This window comes from Mustela nigripes, chromosome 12 (genome assembly GCF_022355385.1).
Source record: "Mustela nigripes isolate SB6536 chromosome 12, MUSNIG.SB6536, whole genome shotgun sequence".
Lineage (NCBI taxonomy): Eukaryota > Metazoa > Chordata > Mammalia > Carnivora > Mustelidae > Mustela > Mustela nigripes.
Genome location: NC_081568.1, coordinates 117,903,259 through 117,914,614, shown reverse-complemented (window position 1 = coordinate 117,914,614; position 11,356 = coordinate 117,903,259). Strand labels below are relative to the sequence as shown.

At 41.9% G+C, this 11,356-nt stretch overlaps 1 pseudogene; it reads right to left on the bottom strand.

Annotated features, from left to right (window-relative positions):
* Positions 1–892: 892 nt before the first annotated feature.
* On the bottom strand, positions 893–1,643 carry LOC132027996 (U1 small nuclear ribonucleoprotein C-like; annotated as a pseudogene).
* Between the last annotated feature and the right edge of the window lie 9,713 nt (positions 1,644–11,356).

Sequence of the window (11,356 nt, the reverse complement as noted above, 5' to 3'; positions counted from 1 at the left end):
CTATGAAATGGACAAAGCCGATTACTTCATTACACATCCTTGCCGACACTTGGCCTTATATTGGACACCGTTGTTGAAGCTGTCTGTTGTCAGGGAGACCCAGCCTTCCAACTGCATCTTGCTTCATGCTAAATGCTGCAAAGCTGGTTGGTCACGTGCACTCTTCACTTATATTACCAAGTCCCACGGAGGGTCTATTCATTCTAGCCCTGGCCACAAGCAGAGGCTGGAGTAGTGTTCACTGGGGAGGGGACTGTGTGCAGCTAGGAAATGTGCAAGGCGTGACAGTGAGAGGGTCTGATGGGGAGCCAGGCTGGCCTGGTCTGGCAACAGTACAGGAGTGCCCGGGAGAGCCTACCACCTATGTGTGAAAGCACGCTTTCCACCAAAATGTCTCCAGCCATCTTTGTCTCCAACGTGAAACCATGTTTCAAACTTCCTTTTTCAAACTTTCCTTTTTAATATTCGCAAATTCAGTTTAAGAATGCAATTTTTAAGAGACAGTGCAAATGTAACCTCACACTAGGTTTTTAACAATGAAAGAGTGAATTTATGTAAATGACACTGAGTAAAACCTGACTAATTCAAATTCATTGTGTGAAATCTGAGATAGCTCATGAGAGTTGGGTTGAAGTTTTTTTCCTTTTTTTAAGTAAGACAGTTGAAAATTTTATTTTCACATTTCACAATACAAATGAGAGTTGAAAATTGCTTTTTTTTTTTTTTCTTTTTTGGTCCCTTGCACTACTCCCCTGCAAAAACTACTCTCTTTGATAGGAAGGGGATACAAGTCTTCCCTATCCTCCTGTTAGAAAACACCCAGTCACAGCACCATGATTTCCTGGTTACCTAGAACAAATATAAAATGAATATAAAGAGGTTCCTGCCTGTCCTATCTGTCTGGTAAAGTCATTCCTGGCTGAGTGGACACCATCACAGGATGGGAAGGCGGTCTCATCTTTGGGGGTCCAGGCATCATTGGCATGTGGCCTCCCATAGGTGGTCTCATTCCAGAAGCAGGTGCCACTGGGATCATCCAGGAGTGTCCATCACTGGCATCATGGGAGGACCCCCCCTATGGGGCTCTGGCCTCATGCCAGGGCGAGGAGGAGCCGGGAGACTGGGGGTGGGGGTGGGATCATTGCCCTGCAGGAAGAGGAGCAGAGAATGGAGTAGGAGGTACCTCTTCTTGTTGAAATGCAGTGGTTGTTTTGTCCGCCACTCTCTGAGCCTGCTCTTCCACACTTTCCCTTTCTTTTCTTTTTTTCTTTTTTTTTTTAAAGATTTTATTTACTTATTTGACAGACAGAGATCACAAGTAGGCAGCGAGGCCGGCAGAGAGAGAGAAGGAAGCGGGCTCCCCACTGAGCAGAGAGCCTGATTTAGGGCTCCATCCCAGGACCCTGAGATCATGACCTGAGCCGAAGGCAGAGGCTTAGCCCACTGAGCCACCCAGGCGCCCCATCTTCCACCCATTTCTGCAGTCAAATGCTCTACCACTGAGCTATACCCCCATTCCACCCATTTCTGATAGTAGTCTTCACGTTCTCTTTGTGTTTCCTCCCACTGCCGTGTGTCTTTCTCATGGAGGGAGAGTCATGAGTGAACTATGTATCACAGTAGTCACAATAAAACTTAGGCATGTTGCTCTGCAAGCCATTGGCTACTTCGTCCCAGGATTGAAGGTTTTTCTTTTTCTCCAAGATTGTATTTATTTATTTGTCAGAGTGAGAGAGCACAAGTAGGGGAAGCAGGGAGAGCCACAGGCAGAGGGAGAAGCAGGCTCTCCACTGAGCAGGGAGCCCCATGCCTGGTTCCATCTCAAGACCCTGGGATCGCGACCTGAGCCGAAGGCAGATGCTTAACCCACTGAGCCACCCAGGTGTCCCCAGGGTTGAAGGTTTGTTTGTTTGTTTGTTTGTTTGAAATATAAAACATTTTATTTTTATCTGTTTTTCTAGTTTTTAGAAATGATAAAAATGTACTAGTTGTAAAATAAATTAAAATTCACCATATGGAAAATAAACATATAGATGTTTATCTTGTGCCAATGATTCTCATTAATATTTTTTTAATTTTTAATTTTTTAAATTTCTTTTCAGTGTTCCAGAATTCATTGTTTATGCACGATACCCAGAAATCCATGCCATATGTGCCCTCTATTATACCCACCACCTGGCTCACCCAACATCCCACCCCCCGCCCCTCCAAACCCTCAGGTTGTTTTTCAGAGTCCATAGTCTCTCATGGTTCATCTCCCCCTCCGATTTCCCCCAACTCCCTTCTCCTCTCCATCTCCCCATGTCCTCCGTGTTATTTCTTATGCTCCACAAATAAGTGAAACCATATGATAATTGACTCTCTCTGCTTGACTCAGTTCACTCAGCATAATCTCCTCCAGTCCCATCCATGTTGATAGAAAAGTTGGGTATTCATCCTTTCTGAGGGTTGAAGTTTTTGATAATCTTTTTGTAAACTCTTTTTAAAAAGGTTAAGAGCCCAGATAATAATGCCATCTGTATAAATAAAATTGAAAATTGAAGAGGGACATTGATGATACTTATGAGGAAAAGCCTCACTATTTTGAAGAAAGAAGAATGGATTTATATATGTATAACTGGTATGTACGTATTTACTTATTTATTTTAAAGTCTCTTCAAAAAGTCCTTGGGAGTGCCACTGGATAATTCTTTGTTAGCCTAGTTTGTTCAAGTAATAAATGAATAATACATAAATACAACTGCATGCTTAATAGAATAAAACTACATGTTCAATAAGGTAGTATGCATGTACTCGAATTGAGAGAAAGAGAACAAAAGACATTTACATTATAACACTTGAAATGTGTAATAATGGAACTGAATAAATGCTGAAAACTGCAAAATGTCATCGAAATATCCAAGAAGAATTTGTTCTTAACATCTCCCAGGTGACACACTGCAGTGGAAGGATCTGGAACCCGAGGCCACACTTGGTGATGGAGTAGGGGATTATATTGCCCCATGATATCCCTCAGTCCCTGCAGGGGCCCTTCTCCTATTGGTTGAGTGTGGTGTGGGAGTATGCCTCAACGTGGGGTGAATCACCTTTTAAAGGAAAATGCTTCTGTTACCCACTGGGGAGCATGCCCACTAGTGCCCTGGCTTTTGACAGAAGGGGAAAAGCCAGTGAGGGCTGGTTTGTTCCTGAAAGGGAGGACAATTGCTGGGATGTGTGTGGGAGATTGAGAGAGTGTCCAGGTGTGGAGCATTTAAGGCTTGGGGTGACCTTCCTTTATCTGCAATTCTTTAGTCCTCGCTAGATTCCTTAAATGCTGGGGGGAGAATGATATTTTCATTTGCTCCTTTGTTTTTGGAAACCCGTGAACAGTCAGGGTTTTGTGAGTGGTTTACACTGGAGATCCAGGCACGAATATAGGAGCTAGACGTAAGAAGTCAGCCCTGTAGATTTTGCTTGATCCAGTTTGTGACAAAAAGCAAACCTTTGTTGGAGGTAATGACTCCTGTCTTGTGACGGAGCAAAACTATGAAAAGTAAGGGAGACCATGAAAACTTTAAATCCTGGGTGACTTCACAGAGCATCAAGCCAAACAACTTTCGAGAACTTCCTTATTTTAGAATTTTCCGTCTTATGAAATAATACAATCCCTTTATTTTATAAATCATTTGGAATAGAGTTGTCTGTTACTTTGGTAGAAACATCCTAACTGATATAAACAATAAAACGAGTATTGTTACCCTGTGTGTAGACCATACTCTTTAGAGCTTAGGTCAGGAAGCTGTGAGTCAGCCAAATGGTTCTGGAAGAAACTGTTTCAGACCAGGAGGGTTTTCACTGCACTGGTCACAGAGCCAGACTCCTCACTAGATCATCATCTTGGCCTGGCTCCAGCTGCTTCCTAGCTCCCTAGAGACAAGAGGGAGTCACTAGAAAGAAGGTTTTGTTACTCTGCCTCTGTGCTCTTACCAGGAAAGACTGCTGTCAAAGGTGCTTTGAGAACAGAGTTCCCAATTCCAGTTGGTTCAGGACTTTCCCAGCTTTTGTCCTGAAAGTCCTAAGTTTTGGAAAGCTCTTCTTCGGGGGTCGGTTGCCCTAGAGTCCTTTGGAACTTGATGTGGGGCTACTGGTCAGGGACCTTGCAGGAAGGGGTGATCTCTGGGACTAAGCACTAGTACCAGGGCAGGTCCAAGGAGGCACAATGGAAGCAAGTTTGGAAAGTGTGTTTTATATAGGACACTGACTCTTCTCTCATTTCAAACTGGATTCCAGGATCCCTTGATCCAAAGAAAGGACAGAGCTGTCACTACTGAGTTTCCTGATCACAGTGAGGTATCAAGAGGCAACAGACCTGGCTTCTTGTTCTGGGGACAGAGATAAAGGGATTAGAATAAGAGGTGCTGTGGGGTGGCCACAGAGGCTTGGCAGTGGAGTAGGTGTCTTCCTACCCCCACCTGCCACAGCAAGAAGCTGGCTGTTTAATTTGACTTTCTCCTGATAGGAAGCAAAGCACATTCCATCGTTCCTGGTGCAAGAGACCATCCCTTTTTGAAAATAAATATGGGTGAGGCAAATTATGTTACCAAAAAGTTTCCACTGATTGCAACTCAAAATGTGTGTACATGAGGGAAAGACCCCTGTGGAAAGGTATGAAGAGAGAAAGTAGTTCTGTGAACCACATCAGGAGCCACGACCTGTCCTTTTGCAGGAGTTAGAAAATAAAGCAGTGACACTCTTTCATTATAGTAAAGGCCCTCCAAAACACGGGGGGAACACCTGCTGATGTAAATTCATAAAGAATAGAGCTGAAGAGGTAGAACTATCTACAGAATTGTCAGTAGCAGCTGTGGAGGTAATGTTGGAACAGAACATGGAAGAACGGGCAGTTGACCTTTGACCTTGGTAGCTTCAAATCTTCATTGGGACATTTAACAGTTTTTTGTTTGTTTGTTTTGTTTTGTTTTTTACGAAAGAGTTCATGGTCACACAAGCTTGTGAACCACTGCTGCCCTTCCTCCCCCGTCTCTAGCAGGTACCCCCCTCTCTAGCATGTCTAACCGTTTCCAAATGTTATATAGTTAGATTCTGGTTTTATTTTAAATTGAGAAATGATTATTATCATCCCAGGGTAATAGTCAACCACTTTCAGAAATACTGCCTCAGAAAGTTTGTTTTTGAGAATAGCCCCAGTGAAAAGCTCAGAAAGGAATTTCCTTGAAATATTTTTAGAGGTAAAGGAGCATCTTCATTGGTGGACTTGCCTAAGGCAGTGTTTTCCCCCAACCCAGGGCTAGGGTCAGTACCAACTGGTCAGGAGACGTGTTCTTCCACTAAGACTCAAATTTGACATTGGAATACGTGGCCTTTCAGAAAAGAAGCATCGTATTCTTTCACTGGAGCTCTGCGTGACTGAATCTCTGTGAATCTTCTTTTTGAACAGACATTTAAAATCCAAATCTTTAGAAATGCTGCCAAGAGTAGAAAAGGCAAGTGTGAAAATTAAAGTGGCCATTTGATGATCAGAGTATTTCAATTTAAAAAAAAAATGTGTCACTTAAAACAGGCATTGAAATTCTGGAATTAAGAATAAAGATTATCACTTTGAGTAAGGACCCATTGGGAAAAGATTGCTATTTGTTTGGGAAAATGGTCAAACTGGTAAGACATAAATGTAGTTATTCCTACACAAACGCTATACTATGCTTACCTGTTGAAAGGGCAAAACATAGGAAAATTACTTCATAAATATTTCATAACTAGAGAACATTTTCGCTGAGCAACCTAAACATAGCCTTTTAGGTTAGAAGCGATATACTCTTTTTCATATGCTATAAATAGGTCATCCATCATTATCTGAGAACCTTGTTTTTGCACTGACTTAAAAAAAAAAGGAGGGAATTTTATTCAGATGAGAGGAAACAACAAGCGTGGATTAAAAATATTTAGAAAAAGGGTATATTGCATTATCTTTAAAGACTTCTTATGAAGATTTGCTTTGATTGAATTGCCATTTCTAAGTTAAATGAAACACGGAAGAGGTTTGTTATCACTTGACTGAAGTTCTAGAAAAGCAGCTTGTCAGAGTTACAAGAGACAGAGAGGTGAGTGGATGTGTTAGCTTTGGGTGAAGCTATACGCTCTTTCTAAGGTAGCCACATCTGTACATGGTACCATGTCTGGGAAAATGGAGCATGGTCAGTTTTTCTTAGGGATTTCCACATCTCCTAAAGTACTCTTCCTGTCTATCTAAGTATGTCCACAGGGGCTCAGGGGCTTTCAGTTCTCCAACAGGTGAAGGTCCCTCTTTCCTATTTCTAGAGCAAAGGATTGGAAACAAAGTAATTGTAAAAAATAAGAAAACATAAAAAATAGATTCTGATGAAAAACAAGTCAATCATTAAAATGGTGATTTTGTTCTCTAAAGAAATGGTAAGTGAAAAAATATTGAAATTTTATGTGTTATATATTACTTATGTATACATTCTCTCTATATGCATATTTTCTCTGATTTCTCTCTCTCCATACATATATTTGAGTTACTTTTAATTTTATTTAATTATTTTTTAAAGACTTCATGTATTTATTTGAGAGAGAGAGCATGAGTTGGGGTGGGGGCAGGGCAGAGGGAGAAGGAGAAGCAGGCTTCTCACTGAGCAGGGAGCCTGATGCGGGGCTCGATCAGGACCCTGGGATCATGACCTGAGCTGAAGGCAGAGGCTTAACCCACTGAGCCATCCAGGCACCCCCAAAATAGTCTTTATACAAACATATTTGCACATACATGTGCACACACTAAAATGTTAATAGCAGTTTTCTTTTGGTATAATCATAGTTGATTTTTTGTCCTTTTTATGAGTTGTATTAATTCCAAAATGCCTACACAAATGTGGATTAGTTTCCTAACACAAAAAAATAAAAAATACTTGGAAATAATAAAACTATTTTCACTGTGGTCCATTTTTTTTTTTTTGAATCCCTGGTTTTTGCTAGAGGAACTGGGTTTCCTTGGGCAATCATGTTAGTATCTGTGGTGCAGATCTGGAATTTTTTGTCGAGATGTCTGAAGACTAGACCTCACCCTCTGCTGATCAACTCTTGGACTGTTGAAAGTGTTTCTTGGCCTCTCTGGGCCTCATTGTTCTCATCAAGAAAAGAAGAGGTTTGGGGGGCAGAAAGATACCCCCTGAGGTAACTCTCTGGTGAGTGTATGGCGGTGATTTCCCCAAGAAAGGTATGGTCACTGTCAGGGGCTTGTAAGCATTAATCTCAAGGGATACATTTAAACGATAGACATTTTTGTTGACATAACTGGCAGTCCCTTACGTATCCCTCTAGGACGATGGTTCTCAAACTCGAGCCTGCATAGGAATCACCTGGAGCCTTGTTAGAGTGTAGACGGCTGGGCCCCAGCAGGAAGTTTCTGATTCAGCGGGGCTGGGGTGGGGCCGGAGAAACTGCCTTTCAAACAGGTTCTGGGTCGTGCTGGTGGTCGGGAAGAAACCTGCCTCAAGGAAACATCCCGGGTAGGAGAAGGTGTTTTTCAGTTTCCGTAAGTGTTTTGAACTTCTTTTTCTCCCCCCTTCCAAAATTCTCAGAAAAGTGTTTTGAAGGTTTCTCAAGGATACTGTTGAGTCAAAATTTTAAAACGCATTTCTTTAAAAAACAATGAAAACATGATTTCACCAGTTGTTGTAAGAAGGAGCAAATGAGGAGACTGATGGGTGGGGGTGGCCTTGGGTCGGAGGGCATGCGGGGAGGAGAATGTGTACTGTTTTCTGTGGGCTCCCATCTGCCACACAGAGCAGGTTCGTGGTTCCTCCAATGAATTAGACAAGGAAGTGGGAGGGCTTTCTCTGTGAAGCATGTTTATTTTTTATTTCTTTGAGAGAGCGAGAGAGCAAAGCGAGCACACGCTGAGCAGGGCGCCCGATGGGGGCTCGGTCCCAGGACCCTGGGATCATGATCTGAGCCGAAGGCAGATGCTTAACCTCCTGAGCCACCCAGGCATCCCTGTGAAGCAGGTTTAACCTGAATACCAAGATGGTCTCAGGATGTCTCAGTTACTTGCTTGGTCCACAGTAAGCCCTCACAGACAGTTTCCCTTTCTTTTTACTCTGCTTACCAAATCCCAAATCGATGGCAGCCGGTTGGTGTTCATGTGAGACTCAAGCAAACCCAGACAGGGACGCTGACAGGGCAGCCTCCTCTGCCTGTGGAACCAGTCTACATTCCAGAAATAAATCATGAATTGTCACTTCTCAGATCTTCTTCACATACCACTCTGTCTGCCTGGAATGTCTCAGACAAAGCGACTTTCTTCATTTTTCTGTTCTGCTAGCCCTCTGTAAGTGACTTCACTCTAGGACTGAGCGCATCCTACCCTACCTGGCACGCTGTGCGGCTTCCTCCGGGGAACTGGAGATATCTTGGGTACACAGCTGGCCTTGGGTTCATCTCTGCATCTCCAGCAACTGATAGATCCTTTGGCAAATGTTTTCTGTTGAAAATACGTCCACGGATATTCACAGGCAAAATTTTATCTTTAATGTAAGTAAAAGGATCAATAAGACAAGGCCAAATTAAAAAATAGTGACCTTAAGACACTGCTCTTTATTCTGGTCGGTACTAATTCTTAATAATATGAGGATGTGTTATTTTTAAAATTGCTCTCCCCAAATAATTAAAGGACATTCAGCCTCTGTAAGTTTTGAGAATATTTGTATGCCTCGTCTCATGTCAAACATGGATTTATCTGTCCTGTTACTTAGACAATATTGCAAAGGTGCGTTGACTGAAGTTCTCAAACCCCCAGAGTGGAAAAGTGACTTGTATTTATTTATAGTAGTTTTGACTCTCAAAAGTCCCGCTGAGCTGAACTATTTGCCTTTTCAGTCTGCAGTACACGAAGTGCGCTTTGGGGAATGAATCGGACACTATTACGGGTAGATCAAGGAGGGAGTTATTTCAGGCAGCCAAGGTGTTTCTGCCTTTAGGAGTTAAAGCAGTGTTATTTGCCAAGCTTTCCTAAAAATGGCATGTAACCTCAGAGATGAGAAAGCAAGGTGGTCATGATCTGATTGATTTCCAGGTGAGACACGATGAAGGGTCATTGTCCTAAATATACTTAAGAAAGGATCTATTAACTTTTTACCTGGATGACTTTAAGGGGTTTTGATGCTGCTATAGGCTAGCTATATTAGTCCATGCTAAAACAGGAAACTAAAAAGGAAGTTTTGAATGAATCTCCAGGTAATAGATAACAGTATGACCTGTGAGACAGAGCATCGTGTAGGAATTTCCAAGTAAGTGTCCAAAAATCAGTTACATATACATCAGTTATAGGATTCTATATCTCATCCACCTCCAGGAGGATTAAAAAAATCAGTTATTTAGGATCAAGGAGAATTTATGAGGAGGATGTCCTTAGAGACCTAGCCCCTAAGGGGAAAAAGTTCTGTGTGTAGCTACTTCTCTGTAGGCCAAGTCAAGAGACAGGGGCTTCAAGACTTCCATACTATCTATCACTTGGAGAACTTGATATGTTTCCTCAAAAGTTAGGAGGACACAGTGCACTGGTGTCTGACCCCTACCTAGGAAATTTCAGAGTGAGAGGTGGGCTGATGATGTACTATGGTCTGATTGAGCCTATGGGTTGGGATAAAAGGCTCAGGTCAAGATGAGAGGGACTGAACATGACCTCAAGTTAGAGCTCTGTGAGCTCTCTCCGTGGCAGAATCCACATAACTCAGGAAGTAAAATCTCAGAGCAAACAACCTAAGCCTCAAGAACAACAGCTACCCCAGTACTAGGATTCAGTCCACACAATGGTCTGCTCCAAACCAGAAGTGATGGGCTAAAGGCAGGATCAGAAAGCAGGTCAGTCAGGTCACTAGTTTTTAAGATATGTTAAGATATGCTTGGGATAAGGCAGGACCAGTTACTTCAGGTTTCCATATGCAACCTCTTACATAATGATCAAAACATTAATGCGTCCCATTCCTGCTGAAGAAAGCAGTGACCTCTAGAGTGGAAATTAAAACAACAGCATAGGGCGCCTGGGTGGCTCAGTGGGTTAAGCCTCTGTCTTTGGCTCAGGTCATGGTCTTGGGGTCCTGGGATGGAGTCCCACATCGGGCTCTCTGCTTGGCAAGGAGCCTGCTTCTTCCTCTCTCTCTCTCTCTCTCTCTGCCTACTTGTGATCTCTGCCTGTCAAATAAATAAAACAACAACAGCGATCACAACATTGAACCAAACAGCCAATAAACAAAAACTGCATGCTGGCAGATCAGACATCACTAAACATTGAACACATTTAAAGAGTGTCAGTTAGGATAGAGGCCAGATCATAGGTTTGACCTGTGACACCCACATCCACATGTTGTGGTTTAGCCTTGTGCCTGAGACTCTTTGACTCACATGGTTTGGCTCTAAGTTCATTCTTCCCGCCTTGTGGAGTCTTCTCTCTAACACCTTATCCAAAAGTCTTACTTGCTTGCTTCACAGGGGAGCACAAGAGTGGGGCATTTCAACCACAGCCCTGTAAATTTGGAAAATAAGAATCCCTTATTTAAGTGAAGTTTGGTTAAAAAGTGTAACTGAATTCGATGGATGTCTAGTTCCAACTAGAAATTATTTACAAAGCGCTGGGAAGGACCCTGAGTCTGTTGACACATGAGATTCGCATGATAAGACTTGAATTGTCCATTACATGTTAGATGGAGAAGGTGAAGGTGACATTTTCAAAACCATGACTATAATACTCAAGTTAAATATAAACTTATTCTCTATCTTATCATGAAAGTGTATATTTGTCTCTGTTTGCTATGAAGGGCATTCAGCTTTCTTAAAATATTATAATGCTGATTTCAGTAGTTTCAAAGATTATTGATTTGTAGCTTCAGACTAGACTCTGATGTACATAGAAACCCAACTTATTAGAATGTGTGTTGCAGAAAACTGGTTTTGTTTTCTTTTTCCACTTAAAGTTGTAAACTAGTTTTTCATGAGAGGTTGATTCACCATGGAGGTTAAGTTGGTAATAATTAACTGATGCTATAATTAATCCAACTCAGATTAATCCAAATAGCAAAAAGAAAAAAGAAAGACTGAGTAGATTTTCTTAAAATTAGGAACACAGTTAAAGGCACAACTCTTCTTTGTGATATTTATTTACGACTAAAGTGAGAAATCTATTAACCTATTAACTTTGAAATACTTTGAGAATCTCAATTTAGTTTCTTTAGCTAACTGTAACCTTTACTGCTTTTGATTCAACCTGGTCTACCTTAAGAGTGGGACAATAGCAGATCTGACCTAGAGATTTCATTGACTCATTTGGGCTTCCCTACTTATCAACTAT